Source organism: Canis lupus, chromosome 26 (genome assembly GCF_048164855.1).
Source record: "Canis lupus baileyi chromosome 26, mCanLup2.hap1, whole genome shotgun sequence".
Taxonomy (NCBI): domain Eukaryota; kingdom Metazoa; phylum Chordata; class Mammalia; order Carnivora; family Canidae; genus Canis; species Canis lupus.
In genome coordinates, this window is record NC_132863.1 from 41,056,797 (window position 1) to 41,083,054 (window position 26,258).

The window sequence follows — 26,258 nt, forward strand, 5'->3', positions numbered from 1 at the left end:
TGTGCCACCCCTTCCTCATCAGAGGGACGTGTCAGTAGTCCCATTTCACAGATGAAGCACTTGAGGCTTAGAGAAGCAGGTGACTGCTCTGAAGTCCCACAGCCCGTGGGCCAGAGTCCTGATTTCTCCCAAGGTACTTGGCCATGAAGGTCAGTGTTCTTTCCACTCCACCCCAGCTGTGTCATGTTCTCTGTGTCACTGGCATTTCCTCCATGTGGAAAGCTCTGAAAAGATTCCAGTCACATTTTGAAATTTCATGACAAAAAATTGAATGTCGTCCAAAGCGTAGTTTAGGATTTAAACATTTCTGTCAATCCTGGCTGTCATCACCAGGAGATTTTTATCCCAACAATAGATCACTGTGATGTGCTGGGCCTGAAGGGCCGTGGGCTGTTATAATGAGTAAGATCGGAATCTATTGAGCAATGCAAATAAATAAAAAAGAGACAGGTAGTCTCAAACTTTTTTCATTATTGCCTTCTTTGCTGTCGAGCTCATGGATTGCTCCAAGCAAAACATCTCCCTTTTTTACTATTTTAATAATCTGTGCAATGGGAATGAGAGGGCCTGGGTTTTTCATTGAACTGATATTTTAATCATTGCAATGATTAGTGTAATTTTCGAGCACGTACGTGACCAGAATGGAAGTAGTGAGTTAAGGACACAAAGGAGATTGGCAGTCAGGTTACAAAAGTGTTGCAGGCCAAGCTTACGCAAGAACTTGGATGACAAGTCAGGGATACAAGTTTCTGACACAGAGTAACTGTGGTAGAGACAGGGAGCAGGGGCCTAGGAAGGGCAAAGGCCCTAGGTGAGAATGAGCTTGGACAGTGTATTCTAGAAACAGAAAGCAGATCGAATGCGAGTGATGAGAGCTAAACAAGCCAGAGTGTGATAGAGACAAGACTGAAGATGGAAGAGGGACTGGATGACCAGTCACTGCCAATTGCCAGGGGACTGAGAGTGTTCTTGGGATAGAGGGCTTTCAGTCTTAAAATTGGGAGAGTCCTGGGCAAACCAGAACAAGCTGGTTTCCATAGGCAGGAGCCAGATTCTAACGGGGGAGGCAGGGCATGGGAAGGAGTTTGGGCAGTGGAGGATGTGGGTGTGTGTTATGCAGCCAAACCCTCAAGGCCATGCTCCATGGAGACTGGGATACCGGTTCTGTGTTCTTTGACAATCACCAAATCCCTCCTGACCTCGGCTTCCTCATTCATAGCAAGAGGTGTTTACGCCAGATGACGCTCAGGCTCCTTTCAATGCTGAGACCCTATGACATTTTCCACTTTGTTCTGTAGACAGGAGAGAGCCATCAGGGAGTCCTGAGCAAAGGAATAATGTGGGACTTTTGTTCCAGAAGATTAATCTGGCAGTAGTTTACAAAATTCATTGCAGCAAAGGGAGATCCAAAGAAGACTGTTGAGTTATTACAACAATCAAGCCAAGAGATGATGAGAGCCTGGACCAGACCTGGAGCAGAAAGGGTGGGAGGGAGAGGAGGGAAAGATGGAGTGATATGAACCTGAAAGATTGCAAGGCTTGGTGGCCAACTGCATATGGCTGATAATGGAGGGGCCCAGGTTGGGTCTCCTCAATCCATTCTTTTATTTGACTTATTGAATGCAGGTGCATTGTGCCAGGCCCTGGGAGTCTAGAAATGAACAAGTCCTTGACTTCATGGAGCTCACATTCTGGCAGAGAAAAAGCAACATTGGACTGTACATCTGAGTCATACATGGTACTGTGAGACCAGAAAAGATTATGCCAGGTGCTGAGCTGGTGATGGATGGGAAAAAAATCAAGGAAGGCTTCTTAAGACAAATGTTATTAAAGCTCACAACTAAAAATTAGCAATGAATTAGGTTGGTGGTGGGGTTGGAGGAGACCAAGAAGAAGCAGGCCATGGAGAGGAACATTTGAGACGCAGAGACAGCACTTGCCAAGGACATGAGGCAGGAAAAGGTTGATGCATTTGATGGACTTAAGTCCATGTGGTTGTGAATTCTGAAAGGCTGGAAGGGGTCACATTATGAAAGGGACTTGTAGATACATAAGCCATTTGGGACTTAATTCTGAAAGCAATGGGATCTTATCAAAGAAAGGAGTATATACAGAGCCCTAGGTGCCATTTCTGAGTTTTGATTATTTGTATTAGGGAGAATACTGGCATTCCTAAGAGACCAAGGGCTCAGAGGTGAGCAGAGAGGTGCATTTTGGTGGAAAGGTTGGCAAGAGGACAGGAATAATGTGACCGAGTGGAAGTAGTCCCTCAGGAAGTGGAGATATGGGACCTCAAGCTTGGCAGAAAGATCAGTGATGAAGATCATGCTGTAGGGTTCATCTATACACTTGAAGCCAGGAGAATGAGCCAGTCCTCTGAGAAAAATGAATTAGAGGAGAAAGATTGGCAAGGCCAGAGCCCTGGGACCTGTCCCCATTTGAGGACCCACTTGAGATGATCCAGAGATAGAAAAGCCCGTCAGAAAGGAGGACGACTCAGGAGGGTTAGGCCCATGGAAGCCAAGAATGAGTCACTAAGAAGGGGCAGTGGACACATTAAATGCTGCACAAAGGTCAAACAAAAACAAAGCCTGACAAAAGGCCAGTAAGCGTGGCAATTAATAGATCATTCGTTATCTCTGAAAAGGAGGTTAGTGACTAATGTTTGGATTACATCACCTTGGACAAAATTAATAACAAATTTCCTGATATTCACTTGCGACAATGCAATGGAAATTGGCTGTTCACTCTGCCTGTCTTCTCTGAAATTTCTCAAATTTGCACACACTCTAATCTCCTCTGAGTACTGCAGCAGAAAATTGAAATGTGCCCTGTGTGCAATGTGGGTAAGTGTCTGTTACCCAACCCCAGACCTCTTAGGTGTTTGGAATGTCAACTTAGTGCATAGGCACAGAGTTGACACAACTGTTTCAGAGTGGGGCCATCAGAAGAGAGGAAGAGGGAAGTGAGAACGGTTTATATCAATTACTAATCCAGCTTTATGCTACAAAATCTGTGTACTCGAGCTTACAAAGAGACATTTCTGTAAACCTAAGATCTAAACCCCCCAAAGATCTAAAAACATGTGAGGAAGGAGTTTTGCTGTTAGGGAGATTACTCAAAATAGAGAGTATAACATAGATTTTAGCATTTCATTTCAGTTACATCTATTCCTTTGAAAAAATACTTAGGAATGTTTTAGTTAAAATCTCATGTAATACTTGTTCATGGTAAGAAGTTTTCCAAGTCCGAGGAATTATAATGTGCTGACACATAATAGATCCTCATTAAATGTTTCTTGAATGAATGAATGAATGAATGAATGAATGAAAAGAAACAAAATGGTACAAAGTAAAAGCGGATTGGAGGAAATCTGTCATACTCAGGATTTTGTAGCCATGTTAATAATATTGTATTTGATCTCTAAGCATTGGGAAGTTAATAGATTTTTGATCAGGGGATTATATAACTAAATTACCTTTGGAAAATATTGCTCTGGCTACATTTACTGGATGCATGGGAGTGGGATGTGGCCAAATGCAAAGATGCCAGTAAGGTATATCAGTAGGAAGCTGGGGGGAAAAGATAGCTTAAGTTAGGCTCCTGGCAATGGCGATACAAAGAATTGAGTGGATTGAGATACATTTTGTAGGTAAAATCAGTAGACTTGGGTATTTGTCTAACCTAAAGGGAGATTGCAATTGGTAGAAGGGGACTGTTAAGTGTGAGATGCTTTTGAAGCGTTCAAGGGATGTGAAGAACAGCAATGGGTGGTCATCTAGACCTTGGCTTGGTACTTGTGTGTGCCGACCTGAAAGTCCCAGCAAATAGGATGCAATAAATGCCACTGTAGAAGATGAGTGTATCTAGAGAGAGATTATAAAAGAAAAAAAACACCACCAAGCCCTGGAGAAGGACAATATTTAAAGTTAGAAAGGAGAAAGAATCCACAAAAAGACACAGAATGAGCTTTCGGGGAGCTTGGAAGAAAATCAAGACAGGGTAATTTTTAAGACAGGAGGCAAATAGAGTGTTTCAAGTGGGAAGAGGTCAGGAAAGGTACAAGCTGAAAAAGTGCCCACTGGACCAGACCACGTGGGACTCTTGGGTGAACTAGGCAAAAGCATTTGAGATAGACAGTTGGGAGGAAAAGCCAGATTGTGTGGGGTTGATAAATTAACGGGAGGTGAGCGATAGAGACGGCAGTGTGGACATCTCGCATGGTTTCCAGATGAAAGTGAGTCATATATAAGTCACCTGAGTTCTACAGGGACAGAACAGTCCTGTGGACTAGGGACACAAAAAAAGGAAAAGTCAGGGATGCAAAGTTTCCAAAGCCTTCAGGTGCCAAGTTTGGTCTGTGCCAGGTACTGTTGCAAACAGCTGGATTGTGTGCCAATATGCCTAACAACGTGAGTATCAATGGACTCACGCTGGTAATAAAGTGATAATAATCATATAAATAAAAATGACCACCTAAGGAGTGTTTACTCTGTGCCCTGTACCACACTGACATCCTATCCTATACCTAATATCTCATTGGATTCTCACGACAGCACCAAGAGATAGTTTTATTAACCCCTTGTTACAGAAGAGAGAATCCAGGCCTACTGACGGCAAGTGTCTAAGAACACACAGCTCTAAGTGGGACCAGGAATCTGATTGGTCTGATTCCAAAGTCCAAGTCCAGCATTCGGCTGAACGGTCTCCTCTAGTTGTGGCTGCCCAAAGGGAACTCACTGCCTAGTTAACTAGAAATCTGACTGCATTTCCAAACGTGTTCAGTTTACCTACTTTGATAAGAAGCATTAAGACTTGAAAAAACAATTGCATAGTATGACTTCAATCTTAAATGAGTTAATATATCCAGAGCTCATATAGTCCAGACACACAGTGAGCCTTGTCTAGGTGTTATCCATTATCACTTACTAAAAAGCTCTTGGAGGTAGGGGTTGGGGGGTGCCTGGCCGGCTCAGTGGGTAGAGCATGCAACTCTTGATCTCAGGGTCATGAGTTCAAGCCTCACGTTTGGTATAGAGATCGCTTGCAAAGGAGAAAAAAATAAAAGGTTCTGGAAAGAGATGGGTTTGCCCTTCTCCAGGGCTAATCAAACACTGTGGAGACTAATACCACCTCCCCCTGCCCACCACCAAAGGGCAGCTTAATTCTTCTTACAGAGTCATTTTCAATTTCTACTTAAGGAAAAGGATGGTGTTTCCTGGCTTTGTTCTTAAACTCATTACAGGAAATGATATTGTTGTAGGCGAGGACAAAGGTACAATGTAAAAACATTTAACAAATGCATGGAGTCATCTATTAACATTGTAGGAAAGCCCTTCAGAGTCATATCCTTTTTGCTGATCTAGAGCAGCAAAGAGATTGGCAGTCTCTCTAAATCCAACCCTTACGAGCTTGGGGTTGAATTTGACCCCAGTTTAATTGAGGTAGCAGTGGAAGTCAAGGGACGATGACACTTCTTGAGTACCTACTGTGTTTTTACCAACGTTAGCTAATTTAATCCTTGTAATAGTATGAGCTCATACTATTATAATGCTTCTTTTGAAAATAGGAATTTGTTCCAACCTGATTGGTACATTGCGAGCATAATGTGGATTTTGCCTTTGCCTATGTTTGATTTCACCTGTGAGAAAAGTTAGGCGAACATAGAAAACTGCATCCAGCTGAACTGAGCTATGTAGAGATACACAAAAGGCAAACACACACAATGTCTCAAACACATACCAGTGGCCTCAGGTGTGCTGCGAACCACACCCATGCATATCCGGTGTTTCAACTCCACTGGATTTCAGATAACCTTCCTCTCACCGTGTCACAGTAACATACAATAACCTTTCCGACACCTACTTCCATAAATCTTTTTTCAAGGTAAAGTGCCAAATTTATCATAGTATTAGTGTATTTTTTAACCACTTAACATGGATACAGCAATGCTACAGTTTTTATTAGGCTCTTATCTTTTTTAATTTGTTGCTGACAAAGCCATGACACCTGACTCATAGCGCCTGAGTCCACTTTTCCCATAAAGCTCTGTGGTTTTTATTGTATAATTTGGAATATGGTGGTAGCTTTTAGAAACACAGAGATGCCTTATTGGCAGAGCTGACTTTAAATAAGAATTCAACAAATATTATTGCTCATATTCCTTATTACGTGAATAAGAAGATAAGTTCAGAAAAGATGGTCACTTACCCAAGGACACCCATGACTGACACCATGTTTGTCTAATTCCATCACCCACCCTCCCCCCACTGCTAACATCTCTAAGCACGTGGAACTGGACGGTTGTTGCGAACCAGCTTCAACATTAAGAAAAGAAAACTTTTCCAGAAAGATCTTAATTCAAGATAATCCACACGAGGGTCTGAATCATCTATTTATTTTTAAAATCAAGTAGGTAATCTCCTTTGTACATACTAAATGTGTCCCATTCTGCTCACACTTTAATAAATTTTTCTCATTTGTGAGAGTTGCTGAATAGAGCAAGTGAATTGTTTTACCCAGTAGGGGGTGGAGCAATAATGAAGAAGCCTCGTGATTAAGTAGAGTTGGAGCCTCTTATCTTTCTCACTGAGTGGGAGGCACCATTAGTAGTAAAAGTAATTACCTGTGTAGAACACACTGATTGCATCAAGTACCTACTATAAGCCACTAAGATAGTCATCTCAATTTTAGAGCTTCTTAAGAGATCTTCATTTGATGTTAATTTTACATTTTTAGCCAAAGTACATTATTTTTGGAAAACATTGTGTTAGCCTGACTAATTTTTTAAGCCTCTTGAAGGACTTCTTGTGCCCTGGTTGTTTGCTCATAGGTGGCCTTTCTCCAAAATGGCAGTTCCAAAGAGTACACGTTGCGAAGTTGGAAATGATAAGCTATCTAAATGTTAAAGAATCTATTTGGTGGGAGTTGATTTTACATGGGATTGAAAAACCCGTGCTCTCATCTATAAAATCACAAAGTCCATTAGGTGAAACTGCTGGGTACTTAAAGCAGTAATTCCTAAGAAATTGTCCATGCCAAATCTTGTTAGGTGTTGTATTGGATAGTTTCACTAAACTTCAAATTTGTCTCTGAAAGAAATATTAGAAACGAGGTTGCTTGATTAGATGGAGGCCAGGCCAGAGACCTGACACTTAGTGGTGGTAACTCAGCAAAACCCAGCAAAGGGCTTTTGGGGGCCGGAACATTCTTCTTCTTCTTCTTCCAACTGGCCGGCAAAACGACAATGGCCGGTGCCCTAACCTTAGACCTGTAAAATGAGCAGATCAAACAGGTTTCCCAGCTAAGTCCAAATTTATATAAAGTTAGCTGAATTCTTTACCATGTTTGCATTTTCGGTGAGGAATCTGAACAATAACCCGGTAACTAATGGAATGCTATGCTTTTGTGTTTGTCAGCCTGTCCCTCCGTATGTATATTAACCAATTCTTACCTGAGTGGCACCAAAATATTAGCTTCCCCAGGCAAGTAAATAAGACATTATTACCTGCATTCCTGGCATATTATTTAGGCTTGTAAGTGTCTCCAACTGAATACACCTGCAAAAATTATTTTGAAGCCTCATATTTGTGTTGCTTTGGCCCATAGGACAAAGGTTGGTGATCCTTTAGCCGATATACCCACTTTCCTTCTATTGCTGCCCATGTCACAAAGCCAAAAGGTGATTCTCAGATTGTGATAAAGTAACCTGAAGAAAAGAACAAACAGGTTCCCAAGTAAAAAGACCAAGTTCAAATCCTGTTCTTACCATTTTTTTTTTTTTTTTACCAGCTATGAGGCATTGGGTAAATTACTTAACAGATTGGAACATCAGTTTCTTCTATATAAACTGGACACAAGAGTAGTACTTGCTTGATAGGATTGCCATGAAGACTCAAATCAAATGAAACCTTGTGGAATTTTGTTTCTTTTTATTCCTGGAAGGAATCATAAGAACCTCCAGGTTGCAGGGGGGTTAGCTTCACAAAGAAGGAGTAGTGTTGCTTTGATGTCTTTTCTTTTTTTCTTCTTACCTTTCACCTTGAAAATTTTGCTATAAGCTATAATGCTATAAGCATTTATTGTCTTTTTATCTGCTTTTGCTTTTTAATGCCTTTTATCTCAGGTGAAATCACAAGCTCTCTTTATTATTATTTTGTTCCTCAGACTTCTCGGATTTAAAAAAGCAATAAAATATTATTAAAAATTAAATAAGATAATATAGGTTAGGATGTTTTTCATAATGCCTCTCACAGAATAAACATTAATCAAATTGATCACGAGTGATAATATCACCTCCGTAACTATGAAAATCTTATAATTCAAGAAGAGCAAAGAATGGTGGGATACATAGCAATTACTCTAAAGATGTTCATTTCAGCAATTCTGGTTAATTTCAGGTCCTGGAATTATGAACAAGGGTTTATATATTGGTTAAATTGCTTTATGACGAATTACAGAGAACTCTTAGAATTACTTTTGTACCAGAATTATGTTGTATTAAGAGTGTTTAAAGCAATTTGGACATTCAAGTGGACTTTATGTTTTTTTTCCTTTTCTTTGCCACTGAGATTTTCACTATTTTGCATTAGTTACATTGAGATGCAACCTAAGAATATGTCATTAGCTAAAAACTGAATGCTGCTGAGGCACCTGGGTGGCCCAGTCAGTTAAGCGTCTGCCTTCAGTTCAGGTCATGATCCCGGGGTCCTGGGATTGAGTTCCGTATCAGGCTCCCTGATCCACAGGGAGCCTGCTTCTCCCTCTGCCTCTGCCTCTGTCTCTCACGAATAAATAAATCAAATCTTTTCAAAACAAAACAAAAAACCTGATAGGTGCTGCTGTCCATAGAGAGAACAAGTAACAAATTTGTTGATGAAACGTGTACCTATTTGGTTAGTGAGGTACATTCTGCTCCTAGGCGAGGATTTTTGAGCAAGAAGAGAGGTGGCCTGAGTAGGGTTTTCCAAATATGTCCATTGTATTGGTCCTCTGTAAGTGATTGTTGAAGGAATTTCCTTCAGGCACAATAATGAACTGCCCTTGATGGCCCAGCCCATCACGTAGGAGCATGAAACAGCTTCCATCCTTCCAAACAACTATTCATAGGCAGTCCTTGTTTCACATAGTACTGTGCCAACTAAGACTGGGGGTGCCAATATCATCTCTCCACTTTGCTCAGGTCCATGGTTGCTGAGATGCCATATAAAGTGAGGGCTGCCTGTATTTAGTACTTACCTTATGCCCATACTTCTTCTAGGGCCTGGGGATATAACAATCAAACGATCAAATATTTCTACCTAAGAATACTTAGCTCAAGTACAGTAGAAAGAAAACAAAGAGAAGTAGATACACAGTGTGTTAGGTGGGAAATGCAAAGGAAAAAAACCCAAAGAAGCTGGTAGAGGAAGAGTCAGGGGGAAAGGGTGAAGGGCCAAGGTGAGAGAGGATGCCCAGGGACGGTCCTCCTGAGGGAGGGACCTATGAGTAGACACAAAGGAAGTAAGGGAGCAAGCCATGTGGATATCTGAAGGAAGAGGATTCATAAGCTCAGCTCCTTATATGGGCTCAGCTTCATGTTCTTTTCTGGGAAATAGCTTTGCATGAATGGAGAGAAAAGTGGAGCTTGGTGGGAAAAGGAAATTCTTTTGTCCGGGATCAGCAGTTCTTCCAAGCAAACATATGGCTACTCTAAGAGAGATTTCCAAAAGAATCTTCCACCCCCGAGGCCAAGCCTGTACCTGTCCTATTTGAGTGTACGGTTTTCCAAATACAGACAGTTACTTACGAACTTGATTACCGCACACTAGTCCCTTAGTGAACTCTACAACCATTTGTGATTCGTACGCCTTGGATCCTTACCCGAAAATACTGTTGCTTAGTTCTGATATCTGGCTGGCTGGAACTCAGAACCCCTGATGCAAGGGCTCAGTCTCCCCCTATTGACACACTTTTTAAAGATTGTAGATGGAAGCTTTAATTACATCATGAGAACCCCTCCCTTTTTTTGCTGAGTGTACAGCCTAATTCACAACATGCTTCTGACTTGTGTCTCTTATAAAAGAAGGTTCCGGAACTGGGGCTTGCAAGGGCTTACAGCTCTCAATAAAGCTTTTGGAAGGGACTTTCTCTTTTTGTTCTCTTTGGTGTATTTTAATGACTTCTTCCGGCTTCTTTTTTTAGAGAAAAAAGTAGTAAGTCTATTGAGTGAGCAATAGACAGGGACCTAAGTGACTAACACATTGTCATATTGGCCGCATATGCCACCTCTGCTGATGGGTTTACCTGAGGACAGGTAAATCCCTTTGGCATTTGGCTTGGCCAAAGATTTTGTACCTGCCATTTTGATAATAGGCCACTTCAGTAATTTTTGGACTAAAGCTCCAGGAAGAGGAACAAAATACTTCTCTCCCCTAGGCCTTTCCCCAGCTGTTCTGACTGGCATTCCCTTTCAACATTTACTTAGACTTCATCCCCTCTTGGAAGCACTCCATGACCCCATCTTGTGCAGCAGAATCAGGTTTCCTTCTTTTTTGTCTCACGAGATCCTGGTCCTCATCCTCATCTTCATCCTCATCCTCACCCCCTATGGCTATTTCTTGTCCATTTCCTACAGTGGACAGTGAGCTTCTTGAGGGCGCTACTGGGGCTCGTTTCACTTAAAGTTTTTAGTAGGCACCTACTACATGCAGATTTTAAACCTCAAAAGCGAACAGGACAAATATATTTCTGCCCTCATGGAACTTACAGTCTATGCGCCTTGAGGGACATGAAGGAAATCATCACAGCAGGCGACTGCAGTGACTAATTTTTTTCAGGCCAGTGAAGGAAAAATTCTAGGCCTCCAAGGTCCTGTTGGCTTCTGTCTCTCAGACAGCTATAGCAAAAAAGTCAGCCTTCAGTGAATATTTTATTTAAATCAAACAGGGATAGACCAATGTTAACCCTTCCTTCCTTCCACCAGTATTAACTCTTCATAGTTTCTAAATGGTGCATCGTAGATGCCTTTGTTCTGCTGAATTGACAACTTTATCCCCAAAGCGCAAATGAATAACTAGATAAAAACATTTTTTTTAAAAAGATTTCTATCTAAATGGAGATTTTATGGCTTTCAGAAACCTTTAAAACCTTCCCTCTCCCCCATGTGAATTCCACTATGGATTGAGGTATGGCATTTTTTCAATGTCTGATTTATGCCCGGCGACAACTGAGCTTCCATAATTAATTGAAGCCTCCGTCTGAGGAAGAGAGTATTCTGGAATGTCTGAGGCCCGTGGATTCCATCCAGAAAACCACACAGCAGCTCAGAGACTCCCCCACTGTCACTCACCTCTATCAGCTTCCAGGCCTGTTTGTGCAATGTTGCTTTTCGGCTTCCAGATTTATTGGGACACTGAGTTGTAGGGACAGCAGCTGGGTGGTTCTGCAATCCTCACCTGATTGGGGGGGGGGGCGCATAGGGTCAGCACCTCCAGCCCACCCCCCCTCCCACACACACACACCTCCCACTGCAGAGAGAGCAGCCTGGAGCTTCCCAAGGCTCATCTCAATCTCCTCCTTCTTGCCCCTGGCACTCTGCAATCCACTGCTCTCCTCCACGATGCCTTTTTAAATCTCCCCATTATGTTCAACAGCATGTCAGCTGAGAGTTTGGGCTTACGAGATCATGTCCAATGGGCCAAAGTGTCTAAAATAAATGTTAGCTCATAAAACATACGTGGTACATCTGTGGGGCCCAAGCAAAGGCCACACAGAGGCAAAAAAAAAAAAAAAAAAAAAAAAAAATTAAGTGAGCTTGTGTAACCTGGCAGTGACAGGTACAGAGATGGAATTTTTTTTTTTTTTTTTTTTTTTTTTTGGTTACCAGAGTTCTTTCAACTTCTAGGCAAAAGGGAATATACATTTTGCTCCATGATGGAAAGTGACGAATCTGAATTTTTCCAAGACCTGGAAAGCCAGTCTTCATAAATCCACTCATTTCTTCAACAGGCCTTTATTAAACTTAAAGAACATTGAATGTAAATGTTTTTTACAAATTATGTCAAACACTTAAAACATTATTTGGGAACGTTAGACTTCCGTTGTTAACTCAAAACAACGATGTTCATAGAGCACATCTTGGTATTGGCTAGTATGGAGTTTGCCTAAATCTAGTATTTCATACAAGCTTAGCCATTAATCCTTCCTAAAATTCAATGATTACGATTCAAAGTTATAAGCTTAAGCAAATCTTCTATGTAATGCACCAGATAACTTTTTCAAATACAAAACATGTATGCCAGAAAAGAAATAATAAAAATGTATATAAATTAGGCTGAAGGGCTCCATGAAAAGGCTGTCTATATACAGATGCATTTCACCTGAGAAAACACACACACACGCGCACACACACACACACACACGCATGCACACCATCTAACAGAGGCACCATTACATTCTCTTAGTTATGTTACATGGAAAACTGCAGATTTATAAATGTCATTCTATTATGTATGAACTGAAAAAATATATATTTTAAAAAGAAAAATGTCCTTGAAGACACAGGGGAGTGGAATGTGCCTGTGTTACATGACTAGGAAAGCTTTGCCCTTGAGGGACCCAGGGCCCAGTTGGGAAAACTGACATTAACCATGTAAGCAAATAAATATGATTTTCAGGCAGTGATGACAGCTATAAAGATAACATGCCAGATCATGGGACAGAGGGCCATCTGAGAAGTCTCCGATGAGGTGATATTCTAGATGAGTCCCGAAGAGTGAGAATGAGCTGTCCAGATGAAGACAGGGAAAGAACCTTCTGGTCAACGGAAACAGTGAATGTGAGAAAGGTGTGGGGAAGTCCAGGGGGTGCAGCGAAGGCAGCTTCATCTGGGGTGAGTGAGTGGTGTGGATGGAGGCCGGGAAAGGGGAGCAGGAACAGGTGTGCGGGCACTGGAAGGCCATGACACAGAATCAAAGTTCCTTCCAGCGAAGGATTTTAAGCCATGGAGCAGTCATGAGCCTTGGCCCAGGTTGGAATCGAGAACATCTCCGTAAGACTAAGGAACACCACTTCTCTACTCGACAGGGCGACTAGAAACTGGTCCTCCAGGGACGCCAAGACCACAAACACAGGTGTGCTCCGGGTGGCTTCCTCAGCATCTTAACATAACTGGCGGCAATAATTTTGCCTTGGATTTGCAGAATAAACAAAGGCTTTGTCGAGCTTCTAGTTTGAGGTAATAAGTCACTAATGCTGTGTTTGCACACTCCTCAACCGCCACGCAGTGTGGGCCCTTTCTGTAGCTGAACTCCACTTTTTGTTTGCTGGCTTGTTTTAAACATGTCATGTTTTCATATAAGAAAACACACATACACGCCTGGTACCATTTAATATTTAATTCAAATAAATTGCTTACCATATCAAATAAAATGTTTACATGTATAAATTTTTATATTCCCTCCGAGTTTGGTTGTTTTGTTTTGTTTTGTTTTGTTTTTTTGGAAGATATGTGAGTCCCTGATAGTACACAGTGGCATTTTAAATGGTACACAGATAAATTTCTTAACAATTCAGTTGTAATGTATTCAATGCGTAATATTCATATAAAATGAGGGCCAAATCAAACCAGCAATTTTGCAGCTCTTATCACTAGATTGTCACTGTCACTTCTAATATAAAATTCACTGTTCAAATACATTTATTTAAGAAATGAGTTTATTTTAAAGAAAGAACGAATAATAGTATGGGGGGTTACTCGTATCACAGCAACACTGGTCAGTGCAGTTATGCTGAGGTCTGCGGGACACGGTCCCCTGGAAGGAATTTTGTGGTCACCAGGCGTTTCTCCCAAGTTTGTGCGCCCTCCCAATTTTCTCTCTGATGTGGAATGCCTGTCAAGCTGAGAGCAAAGCCATAGATTCAAGTTGCTTTGCTCAACGGTGGTTTAAATCATATTTCAAATTTGCCTGCTACTTAAATCACCCATTTATATTCTGACTCTTTCTTATTAAATTTTGCAATATGATTATAGTTTAGGTGCAAGGCAATCACATTCATTGGAAGACCCATCCATGCCTTTAAGTTGGATTTTTGAAAAACCAAAAATATCCAGAAGGAAATGAGACACTGTTGATATAAACACAACATTTCCACCTAATGTGGATAAAGCACTTCGTTATAGTGTAGCTCAGATGTTCCTGGACTATGTGACAAACACCATGTGTCTGTGGGTTCACCAGGGGAGGGCCTCTTGACGTCAATTCTAACTTTATACAGAGAGACCTTAGTAGCGTTGGAAGCCAACCTAGTTACCGCTCCATATTGTCACATCCATTTTGTTGATATGTAAACTGAGTCAAGCAGCAACTGAAGCTTCCTCCAGAATTCAAAGCCAGGATTTACTCACCGCCACAGCCCCAGTTACCGGAAGGCATTTCTTTGGTCAACTTGAGTCTTGTGTTAGTTGTTGATTCTGATCTGTTTGACAAAGAAAGTGTGTGGGTTGCTAGTCGATTTTTCCCTCAAGACAGCCTAACAAACAAGGTATTACCTGGGGGATAGATGTTAGCCATGGGAAAAAGGAAATTCTATTCCCTTGTATGATGCTGACTGTCACATGCTGTCATTAGTTCCTTCTGAAACACTTCTTGGAAACATTTCTCTCCCGCTTGTAATTGGTATATTGCTGTATTTTTTTTTTTAATTATTTTTAAGCCCTAGGTAAAGGTAAGGAAAAACAAAACACTGCATGAGAACAGAGTGGGAAAAGGATCTGAGAAGCAGTGGTCAAAATGACATCCTAGCACAATGATACTGATGATATAAAGTGTCTTATTATATTGTGTTCATTTCAGACATTCTACTGGCAAGAAAACACTTCATGTCTGAAGAGGGCTTGACCAAGGCTTGGCAAACTTTTGCCGTGGAGAGCCAGATAGGAAATATTTTCAGCTTCATCTTGTTACCATATCTGTGTACCACTTGTATTATATTTAAATTTTTTTTGACTTTTTTCCTTTTTAACTTAGTTCCCTATGAAGCCAGGGATTGACAAACTCTAGCCCCCTCCAACCAAATCTGGCCCTCTCGACTGGTTCTTGTAAATAAATGTTACTGGGACTTGGCCACACCCATTCATTACTGTATCGTCTATGGATGCTTTCACACAATGGCAGCGTTGAGTTGTTTATTTTTTTATTTTATTTATTTTTTATTTTTTTATTGGAGTTCAATTTGCCAACATATAGCATAACACCCAGTGCTCATCCTGCCAAGTGCCCCTCACCCAGTCACCCCAACCCCCCGCCCACCTCCCTTTCCGCTACCCCTTGTTCGTTTCCCAGAGTTAGGTGTCTCTCATGTTTTGTCGCCCTCACTGATATTTTCACTCATTTTCTCTCCTTTCTCTTTATTCCCTTTCATTAATTTTTATATCCCCCAAATGAATGAGACCATATAATATTTGTCCTTCTCCGATTGACTTATTTCACTCAGCATAATACCCTCCAGTTCCATCCACGTCGAAGCAAATGGTGGGTATTTGTCGTTTCTAATGGCTGAGGAATATTGTTTAGTAGAGACTCTTACCCTCAAATCTCAAAATTTTATTATCTAACGCTTTGCAGGAACCATCTCCTGATTTCAGTGCTAAGTAATAAAAGTCACTAAATCCCCTGTTTCATATGCGAATTTTTATTTCAATTCTCATTAAAAACCATCTCACAACTGTTAGGATTTTTGCAATATCTGCTCAAGGACCCCCTAAGAACATCTCGCTTGCCACCTCTGGAATGTGAGCCACACACACACACACACTGGGGATCATTGTCATGATAGTCCTTGAACAACACCCGCTACACTGCATCCGCGTGAAAGTCTACCATATGAGTACCAGGCTTGGTACAGGTTAGAATGTTTCCTCCCTTTTAAGTGACTCCCAGTGCAATTTCTAAATTGACCTAAGAGTCAATTCATGGGTCTTTCTTCCCACAGTGCTGTGCCTCTGCCTGGCATCCTTCTGCTCACTTTTCACTCGAGTCAGCCGAGAGTCTGACATGAACATCTGCATCATGGATGTCATTATAACAGGCGTCAAAAATGCTCGTGCTCTCCCAGAACACCTAGACTCTTGACAAGATAGATGAAACCTATAGCTCTCTGTACCTGACTTCCAGAAATCAGGGCTGCCAGCTTTTTCTCGTGTTATGAATAGCCGGTGGCTGTTCCGTTAGATATCCCTTTGTCAGGAAAATTCTGCCTTCCAGAATTTTCCCCAGATTTACATATTGCATTATGAAATCTCTTGTAGAGAATGCAAAGGAATCTGCAGATATCTTTTTATTTTTGTTTTTCAATGAAAGTCATTTGTGTTCTTACCTCAAAGGAAAGGATATCAGCTGGGCCTCTTCCAGTTGTGGGAGGCAGGAAATGCAGCCCCAAAATGGCTTAAACAATTAAGCAATTTACTGGTTCATGTAAATCAAAAGTCCAGCATAAGCTGGCTTCAGATGTTGCTATTTTCAGACCTCAAATTGTATCACAGAGGCTTGGCTTCTCTCGATATATTTTTCTTCTACTGTATTGGCTCCATCCTGAGGTAGTCTTTTCCCTCATGGTGACCAAATGGCCTCCAGCAGACCCAGCTTTATGTCCTCTCGGGAGCAAGTCCAGACTCAAGATGCTGGCCTCTCTCAGAAGTCCCAGTGACTGTCTCATGATAATCTGACTGTGCTGGTATTGGGCTCAACCAACCAGAGAAACTGGCCAGAGAAATGAGATGCTCTGATAAGGCAAGTCTAGAACATGCCATCCCTGGAGCTGTGGGACAGTTAGCCGGCTCCCCCCTGAAATTGCATGGGCTCTGAGTGGGAAGCCCGAAACAAGAGCGGAAGCTGTGACCAGAACTTGAGTGGATGGAGAACAGGCCAAGCAACAACCAATTCCCTCCATGTAAAAACTGGCTTGCTCTCCGACGCCTGAGTTTGAACCTTGCTTCTACCACAAGGTTTCTCAACCTCGGCACCTAGATATTTGGGGCCAGATAATTCTTTGTTGTGGGGGTCATCCTGTGCATTGTAAAATCTTCAGTAACGTCCTTGGCCTCCACTCACTAGACACCTGTAGCATCTCCCTTCTCCCCACCCCAAGTTGTGACAGCCAAAAATGTCCCCTGAGAACCCAAATCACCCACAGTTAAGAACCACTGTGTACTCCACTGTGTACAACTTGAGAGTGGTGAGCCGAAGGTTCTTACCTCATCATCCACCAGAAAAAGATACCAAGAGGAGAAAGGGCTGTTTCCAGGGCTGTGGTTAACAAACTTTCAGCAAAGATCTGAAGCCTTCATTTCCTTGTGAGCCTGGAGAAAGTCTTCAGAGTGGACCAGCCACACCTATCTGTAGGAGCAAAACCAAGCTGTCTAGTGCTTAAGAGTCCTGGGATCGGGGAGTGATGGATTTCAATCCCTGTTTTGCTATGTCCTTGGTCTGTGACCCCTGGTGAGTTATTTTGGCAGCTCAGTCTGAATTTTTTCCACTCTATAAAATAAAGGTAATTTGGGAGTTCACGTAAGATTTAAATGATGGCATATGACAACTAATTGGCAGAGAGGCAGGCCTGAGATGATCACTCAACAAATAAGAGCCCTAACTGTTGGTGTCATTGTGATCAGGAGCATCGTTATCCGAGCCAGGTTTTCCACACCGTGACCCTGATATTTAGGGCCATGTGATTCTCGGCTGTGGAAGGCTGGCCTGTGCGCTGTAGGGTAGTATTCCCAGCTTCTACACACTAGATGCTAACCCTCCACCTTAGTCCATCAAAAGTGTTTCCAGACATCGCCAAATATCCCTTGGGAGGCAAAATCACTCCTGGTCGAGAACCATTGATTTAAACCCACACAGATGACCATCTGGGGATGGTAATAATTCTCTTGCTGTATTTTATTCCCAAGGCTGGTCCCATTACTTTCCCAAAGAAGAGAATGGGGTACTACTGCCCAACCTGTCAAGGAAAAAGTTTGAGGTTCCTGAACCAAGGCCCGATATGATACGCACCCGACTGTTAATAGCAACTCTGATTTCCCAAGCAGGCAGAGAGAGCAGGAGAGCGCCCCCATCTCCATTGGCTTCTATCTCAACCTAGAAATGCTGCCTCAAGACTCCCAGATCACACTTGTTCTATTTCCAGTTTCAATCTGGCCCAAGGGATCCATGCAGTGTGTCCAGTTAGTTGCTGAAAATGTGTCCTCATGTCTGGCTACCAGATGGAAAATCGTTGCTCTAAAGCTCGGCCTGCGTGTTGTAATGAAAATGCTTGTTAGGTTTTAATGAAAAACATAGGCCAGACCATGAATAGTGTAGCTCTTTAGATGCACATGCATAGCTGTGCAGTAATATGATATTGCTGATGATATGAATATATACAATAAGAATCCTTCATTTTCCCATGTATGCCTGATGCTCATGTTTCTTGGAGTCAGTGGGAAGCTAAGTCAGGTTTGGGTTTTTTTTTAAGATTTTATTTATTTATTTATTTATTTATTTATTTATTTATTTATTGAAAGAGAGAGAGCAGAAGTGAGGGGAGGGGCCGAGGGAGAAGGAGAAGCAGGGTGAGCAATCGGGGAGCCCGGTGTGGGGCTCCATCCCAGGATCCCAGGATCCTATGATCCCAAGATCCCAGGATCATGACCTGAGCCGAAAGCAGATGCTTAGCCGACTGAGCCACCCAGGCGTCCTTTAGCGGAGTCAGATTTAGATACTGGTAAGCTCGGCTTCCAGCAACCTCCATTCAGAACCAGTGGAGCATTGTGGTTAAGAGGGTTGAACTTAAAACCAGACAAATCTAAACGGCTACTTACTTGCTGTGTATGCCTGGCACACAGTCAGTGCTTAATAAATATTGGCTGACTGTTAACCATTGCTCAGGCTTGGTTCATTCATCTGCAAAATACAGGAAAACGTACGTCTTAGATAGTAAATAAGAAAATCTGTATAAAACGTTTAGCACATAGGAAACACTAAGAATATATATAGTTACCATATGTAACAAATTTATGAGATTTTTACGCCGTCTTGGTTCCTTCGACTAATATTTATTTAGTGCTTGCTTTGTGCACTGTGCTAGCAATTAGTAACTACTGAAGAAGACTGAGGCAAGCGAGAGGCTGCATACCTGTTTGTAAGTGAGTAAAAGTGTAAACGTGTAGCATGTGGAAAAGAAATTTCTTTTTTTTAACCTCCTTTGAATCCCACCACGTGACGAATCTCCACAAAACTGAATTGTCTCCGATTATTTAACCTCCTCAAAAATTAGGTAGAAATTCCGGGGAGAATTTCCTTCTCCGTTCCTGCCACATTGCCACATCATTCAATAATATTTTTTAATTTCCAAAAAGAATTGAGGTTTCCAGGCAAGGCACTGACAAGTAAGTTTAACAGGATTTATTGCCGGCTTATTCCTGATCTATCCCAAGAGTCTCTTGATTTATTTCGTTTATCCTATAGCATAAAGAACATGGGTTTAGATATATGAGGAATGCAGTGTTGAGGCCAGGGTTGTGGTTTTTTTGTGTCCTTGGATGGCTAAAATTCCCTCTCTGGGCATATTTACTTACTGTTATGTCTTAGCATGATTTAACTGCCAATGAGTCTTTGCCTGTGCTTGGACCACCTCCAATGCCATCTCATGGTCCTACAAATGATTCTAGTCTTGGGGGTAAATAGATGGCAACCCCCTTCCCAACGAGCCTGAGAAGTAATGAAACAAAGCCTTGTGACCGAGCCCCAGCTGGGGGAAGGGGGTGCTCAGAGATGGCACCCAGGGCTTAGCGTGGGGTCAAGGTGTGCCTGGTGCAGCCGGTGCCCCCAAGACACAAGTTTTCATGGGGGCTGGTCGTGGATGTCCCAACTCCTGACTTAATAATAAAAATCATAATCATTGCCATTAGCATCTTCAACATGTATGGAGAGCCTTCAGTTTTGCAGCCCTCTCCTCTTAGGAGAGTCTCGAACCCGCTTCCCTGTTCTTGCTCCCCAAGTTCCCGCTTGGACTTGACCTCCAGCTTAGACTTGTCTCTCCCATCTGACATGAAAACCGTCCCTCTTCTGGTCGCTTGCTATCACACTTCCTGTTTTATTTTCTTCTTAGTGGTTCTTTGGATCTGAAAGTATCATGAGTCATGAGTACTTCTATTTTATTTTATTTTTGCTTATTTATTGTCCTTTCCCGCGACTGGTCTGTACAGGTCATGATTGACAGATCCATGTGCAAGAACAGTAAAGGAGCTCCCTCAGTCTGCGCCGAGTGAATGAACACTCGGTGCCTGGCTCAGGGCTTAGGAGCTGCTGAGTGCTGGCTTTTGGAAATTCAGCGGTTCAAAATCCAGCCCACACCTGCCATTGAAAGTATACGTTATTAACCCTGGAAACTCAGTGTAGCCAGGCAAATTGCCTGCCCCACAGATGGTAAAAAAAAAAAAAAAAAAAATAGCATCCTGATTTGCACCCCATTCCCAGGGCCAGGCCTCTTCACCATCCCTTTGCAGACTGCCTCAAACCTCCTCTTCTTCTCACTCCTAAAGAAGGAAGCTCCTTTGCATCCCTGTTTTCCAGGTTATTGCCCAGGTCCTGACCCACCTGTCTGGTTTTGCACAAAAAAAAAAAAAAAAAAAAAAAAAAAGTCTAAATCCCTCACTGGCTGTGGCTTTCTTTCCCCGTTAGCATTCAGGGCTCACCTGACATTAAATGGTTAAAAAAAAAAAAAAAGTACATGTCATTAAACGCTTTAGTAATGGAGTCACTTTAATATTGGGAAATTCGACCACAGGATAATGCTTTTTGGCACGCTCCTGTTTTAGCAGGAAGCCTGCAGTGGAGAAGGTATGCAAAGAGAGAGCAATGGGGCATCTGTTTGCCTTCAGTTTCAATGACAGCTGGGATCCGTGGCTTGTTTGTGTCAATGTTCCCAGGGATGGTAACTAAGATTTCACAAAGGGTCAAAGCCATCAAACCTTCTTTGCCTGCTCCGGACCCCACCCCCAACCCTTCTCTCCTGTTTCTGCGGCCCTTCTAAATTAAATCACATTCCACTGCCTTTTATTGTATAACCTCTGGACAAAATACTCTTCCACATACACCTTGCTTAAGGCAAAGTAATTGGAACAGATAGTGCTGCTGGCCAGAAGCCACCGACTAATTGCTTTATGCCCAACTCCCCAGTGCTGGAGGCACACCCAGCATTGACAAATCCATGGCTGGTTTCCCAATTTTGTGAGGTTTCTGAAACAATTGGTACAATATTAATTGAAGTGGGGTGGGGGGGTACAGTAGGGGGACAGGGGTAAGACTGGGAAGAAGAGAATTCCCTATAGCTGTTGGCACCTTTTGCTTGGACTCTTAATCGCCCATTATTTTGATCATGGATAACTGGTTTTTTAATTTCCTGTAATCCAGCAAGGAATGTTGTTCTCTTCCTTAAGGACATCTGTGGTCTCTGCTTTTTCATGTTCCAAAAATCCTAACAGAGATGTTTTGTCAATGACTGGATATTTCATTAGAAATCCAAAGGTTCCCATTAACTTGAATTATTTTCATAGCTCTGATCAACTTTTAAGGTTAATAATTCATGATATTTAATAACCTGTTCAGATCATCACCAAAATTATTGATTTAATAATATTTGGTCATTAATAATGAAAAAGGAGGGGGGATGATTTTTCTTATCACTTACATCAATTTATTCCTTATTGCCTTGCAAATCTTGGGGAGAGCCAATAATCTTAAGGACTTTTAATATCCCATCACTCTTCTTGGTAGAAACCAGGAAGATGTCCTGCATTTTAAAATATCTGTATTCTTGATGTTCAAAGAATACAATTAAGGCATCTCTCTCATTTAATCTAACCCTCTATCAATTCTTGATCTTAAAATTCCTGAGAATTTGTAGAAACCATAGCTTCACCCCCTCAGAGGTTCAATGACAAGATGCAATGGACTTTCTTCCTCTTTTTTTTATACTCTTCTGTGGAGTCATATTGTAATCACCTCTTGAGTTTCTTTTGCTGATACACTTTCTAATTCAGTACAAGAATTGAGCTGAAAAATTCATCATCAATTTGTTTTGGCAACGTGGAGTTTCAAATAGTTTTCCCACTGAGTTTCCTGTAGAGGTCACATCCACGGTGAGGTTCAAGCATCTCATTTTATATGAAAAAAAGATGTTAAAGTCAAATGTATGAACCAGATATGTGATTGCTATTTTGAAATGATTACATTTTCTTTTCAGCTTTAAAAATAACCTCTTTGGGAACCTTATTAGAAAGTTGCCCTCATTGTTGGAATATCCCCATGAAGGCCTGTGTTCGTGGTAATAAATAACTAAAGATTTTGGCTGGTTTCCAAGATGAACCTACTTTATCCTAAATTCTACTGAATACCTAATGGCGTTAGGACAAGTTTCCAGAACCTAACTTTCTAGGCAATGAGAAATTTCCCTTTAAAATTGCATTTTGGGCTCAGTCAGTTAAGTGTCTGCCTTCAGCTCAGTTTGTGATCTCAGGGTCCTGGGATCAAGCCTTGCATCAAGCTTCCTGCTCAGCGGACAGTCTGCCTGCCCCCCTGCCCTTACCCCTGCTCGTGCTCTCTCTCTCTCTCTCTCTCTCTCTAACACATAAGTAAAATCTTCAGAAAAAAAATAGAAAATAAAATTGCATTTTGATGATAACTGATTCCCTGTATTTGGTAAATAATGGGCAATATGTGTGCAGCTTTAGCTTAAGAAACATTGTCAGACACACCGTACCTGAGACTCTGCACATACCAAAACATCTGCAGGAGAGGCAGCCCAAGGCAGGGGCAGGAATGTCACAGCGTCTACTACGTGATGCCAAAGCATCTATTTATTTGGGAATATTCAGACAATTAACTCTTTCACTTTTTGTCATTTGGAATCAGCTTCCATTAGAAAAAAAAGAAAAGAAGGAAAGAAAAAAAAAATCCCTATAACAAAACCTCGCAGGATGTGCCTGGGTGGCTCAGTTGGTTGAATATCCAACTCTTGATCCTAGCTCAGATCTTGATCTCAGGTTTGTGGGTTTAAGCCCTGAGTTAAGCCCAGTGGGGCTTAAAAACAAACAAAAAAACAAAACAAAACAAAAAAAACAAAAAACATGCACAATAAAGCGTACAATTTATAGATAGTAGAATCAACCCAACTTGGAGAATGTCCAGCACTTCTGTACTGAAACATGTTTTGGGGTCTACTAGTGATTCTAATTCCTGGTGTGATACAAATACTTCATAAGTGACACCCCTAATCAATCTGTTAAAAAAAGAAGTAGTATGCTGAAACAGAGAGTTCCTCTCGGGTTTTGAGTTGGGTAGCTCATGTATTTTAGGATAGAGCACTGTTTGTCAAATTGTGCAGACCCATTGGTGCAATCAATTTTGTGGTTTATGACTAGCATTTAAAAAAATAGATTAGAATGGTATATGCCTGAGTTCCTTGCATGTACCAAGGGAAGTAATAGTTTTTAAATACTTGTTTCTTTATACATATAAACACCTGCCCTGGCTCATCATATCAAATGTGTTTTTTTACGGTGGGTCAAGTAGGAAAGAAATTCAGAAGCGCTGGTATAGAAAGTCCAACTTGCCACATGTAAGAATGGAAAAGTAACAACAACAAGCTCTTATGCAAGATTTATACCTCCTGAGTATATTTTTAAAAACCATAGTTCTTTCATTGATTTGATTTGCCTGCATCTGAGCAAAACAGGGTGTCTTTGAGTTCTACATCTTTCTTTCTCAAATGCTCAGCAGACAGCACAACCACCAGGAGGTTCTCAGAAAAAAAAACTTCTGATGGTGTGTTTAAAGAGGAGTTCATGGCTGACTCTTCCACAAAATTAAAATATGCCAAATGCGTGCTACATATCTGTGCATTGACTGCTTTGATTATGGAAAGACATAGTATTGTTCAGAAGCCAAGAAGAACCTGTCGTGGGGAAAAGATGTTGCCCAGTTTCTAGGAAAAGCGGAGATTCAGCGTGATTTTGAAGCGGGGATGGGAGCATGGAATAACTGAAATCACCAGCACACCTATTAACTTAGTTAAAAATCATCTCGCTTCTTCATTCTGTTGCCCATAATTTCAGGCTCATAGATAGATTGACCTGGCCCCCAGGAAGCATGTGATGAAGACTTGCCCCTTACCTCTTCACAGGAAGATTGAATATTTGCTGTTTATATGAAGCTAGCAGCTCTCCGTAACATGGCCTTTTGGGTTCAGATTTTGATGGTCTATGATGAATCCAGCTCTTGCCACCTAGATTTTAATATTCATTGTTAACTTGAGGAGCTGACACAGATGGGACAAGATTTCATTATGAACCTCTTTGAACTTACACCAGTTATAGGAATGGAGAAATAGATTTCACCCAAGAACATTTTTAATGTTATGTCAGAGCCCAATTGATCTGATGGACTTTTAATGACTTCGCTGATAATAAGGGAGATCATGACTTAGACCTGCTTCAGCCAGTGTGGAAAGGTTGATGGCAATTTGCATGGTCTGATGAGATCTGAAGTGGAAGGAAATGGACTTCTGAGTTCAAAGAGATTGCACCCTACAGGGGTGCCATGATCTGCGGCCCGTTGAGTCTGTTGACCACTGGGCACATTTGCTGTTAACTCTGCATGTCTCAAGTCATCTGAACGCACGTGCAAAAGTTAGAACCCATCAGGAAAGCAGTCAAGTTAGGGGGCTGGACTCACACTCAGACACCAGAAGACCCAGAAGAACACTGAATAAAACAGGGACGAGGATGAGAATTCGCCCGATGTTACGGACTACTTGGGCTGCTAAGAGCACTACCTTCGATCCACACAAAGTACTTTTCACTTGCATTTTATAAGCAAATAGAAGGTTTAGTCAACATTATCACCTGGAGTGCCCACTAATGCATAATTGAGTCGGGAAAGGGGCTGTACGCTTCTGATTAGTATTTACCAAAGTCTTTGTGTGTTTTTTCTCAAATATTAACGACACAGCAGATTGAGTTGAACAAAAAGGACACTGTGGATTGAAATATGGTACTGTGCCCATCACATTCTGTCTCCTTTCTGCTTGGCTTATGATGAATACCATTCTTTAATAGCAGACTGGTGTTCGTGAAGAACTTATTACGGAGGCTAAGAGGAAGCCAAGAATGAAGGAATGCCCGACTGGCAGCGATCAATCACCTCCTTTTTAAAGATGAACTGATCCTTCTTTTTTAAAGTAACAGTTCAGACGAAGGTCTCAAACATAAATATGCAAAGCATCGGAGCAATTACAGTTGCCTGGTCCTGTTAGCGTTTCCCGGCCAGTTGAGGGAGAAGAAGAATCCCACCCTTCCCAGCAGAGATTTCTTTGAGGAGAAGGAAGCCCTGGCTCTTCTCCAGGGAAGGGTTTCTGTGAAACAAAGGTTAATTATTGGCACCAGCAGAATAATAATATCCTAATGCCAAAGGACAAGGTCACATTTGGTTAAAGATTTCTGCCTTGTAAGATGCAATATTCAAAGTAAAGTCAGTCTAGGAAGAATGAGTAGAAGAGCTTCAGGCTGTACTTCATTAACTAGCTCTGAAGCTTCTCCACCTTGACACTACTGACATTGGGGGCTGGATCATTTTCTGCTGGGATGGCCATTCTGTGCACTGGGGTATGTTTACCAGCAGTGTCCCTGGCCTCTACCCACTAGATGCCAGTAGCAACCACCTCCCCATATTCTGACAACCTAAAAATGTCTCCAGATATTGCGAAATGTCCCCCGAGTAGCAAAATCTCCCCTTGTTGAGAACCATGGCCTTAAAGATACCATAGTACCTATAGGAAAAGTCCAATCTCCCAGAAGGCCAAAGGTTTAATTGAATCTCCTCTGGCCACCTACTTACCATCTACTGACACTAATTCCATCTGCTCCCCTCGGAATTTGCAACAGGTCACAGGAGCAGCTGCCTCCCTGTGCTCGCCCAGTGTTTCTGTCTTTTTGGCCCTGCTCACCACGGTGTCCCCAGTACCTGCAATGGGAGCCCCACCCCAGAGTGGTTTCCATCTGCCCAGACCACTCTCAGACCCTTAAGACCTGATCTCAGGGAGCTCATCTCCAGATGTCTTCAGTATATCGTCCTGGTGAACATAAACATGGGAGCTCCATTGGGTTCAATTCCTTCTCCTCCACCTGCCTGTGGGCAAGTTACTTTGACCTCTTTGTGCCTCAGCTTCCTTATCTATTA

General features: G+C 41.9%; 1 protein-coding gene across 2 annotated transcripts in view; it reads left to right on the forward strand.

Annotated features, from left to right (window-relative positions):
- Positions 1-26,258, forward strand: part of TSHZ2 (teashirt zinc finger homeobox 2) — a 443,579-nt gene that overhangs the window by 95,561 nt on the left and 321,760 nt on the right. The window lies entirely within an intron of this gene.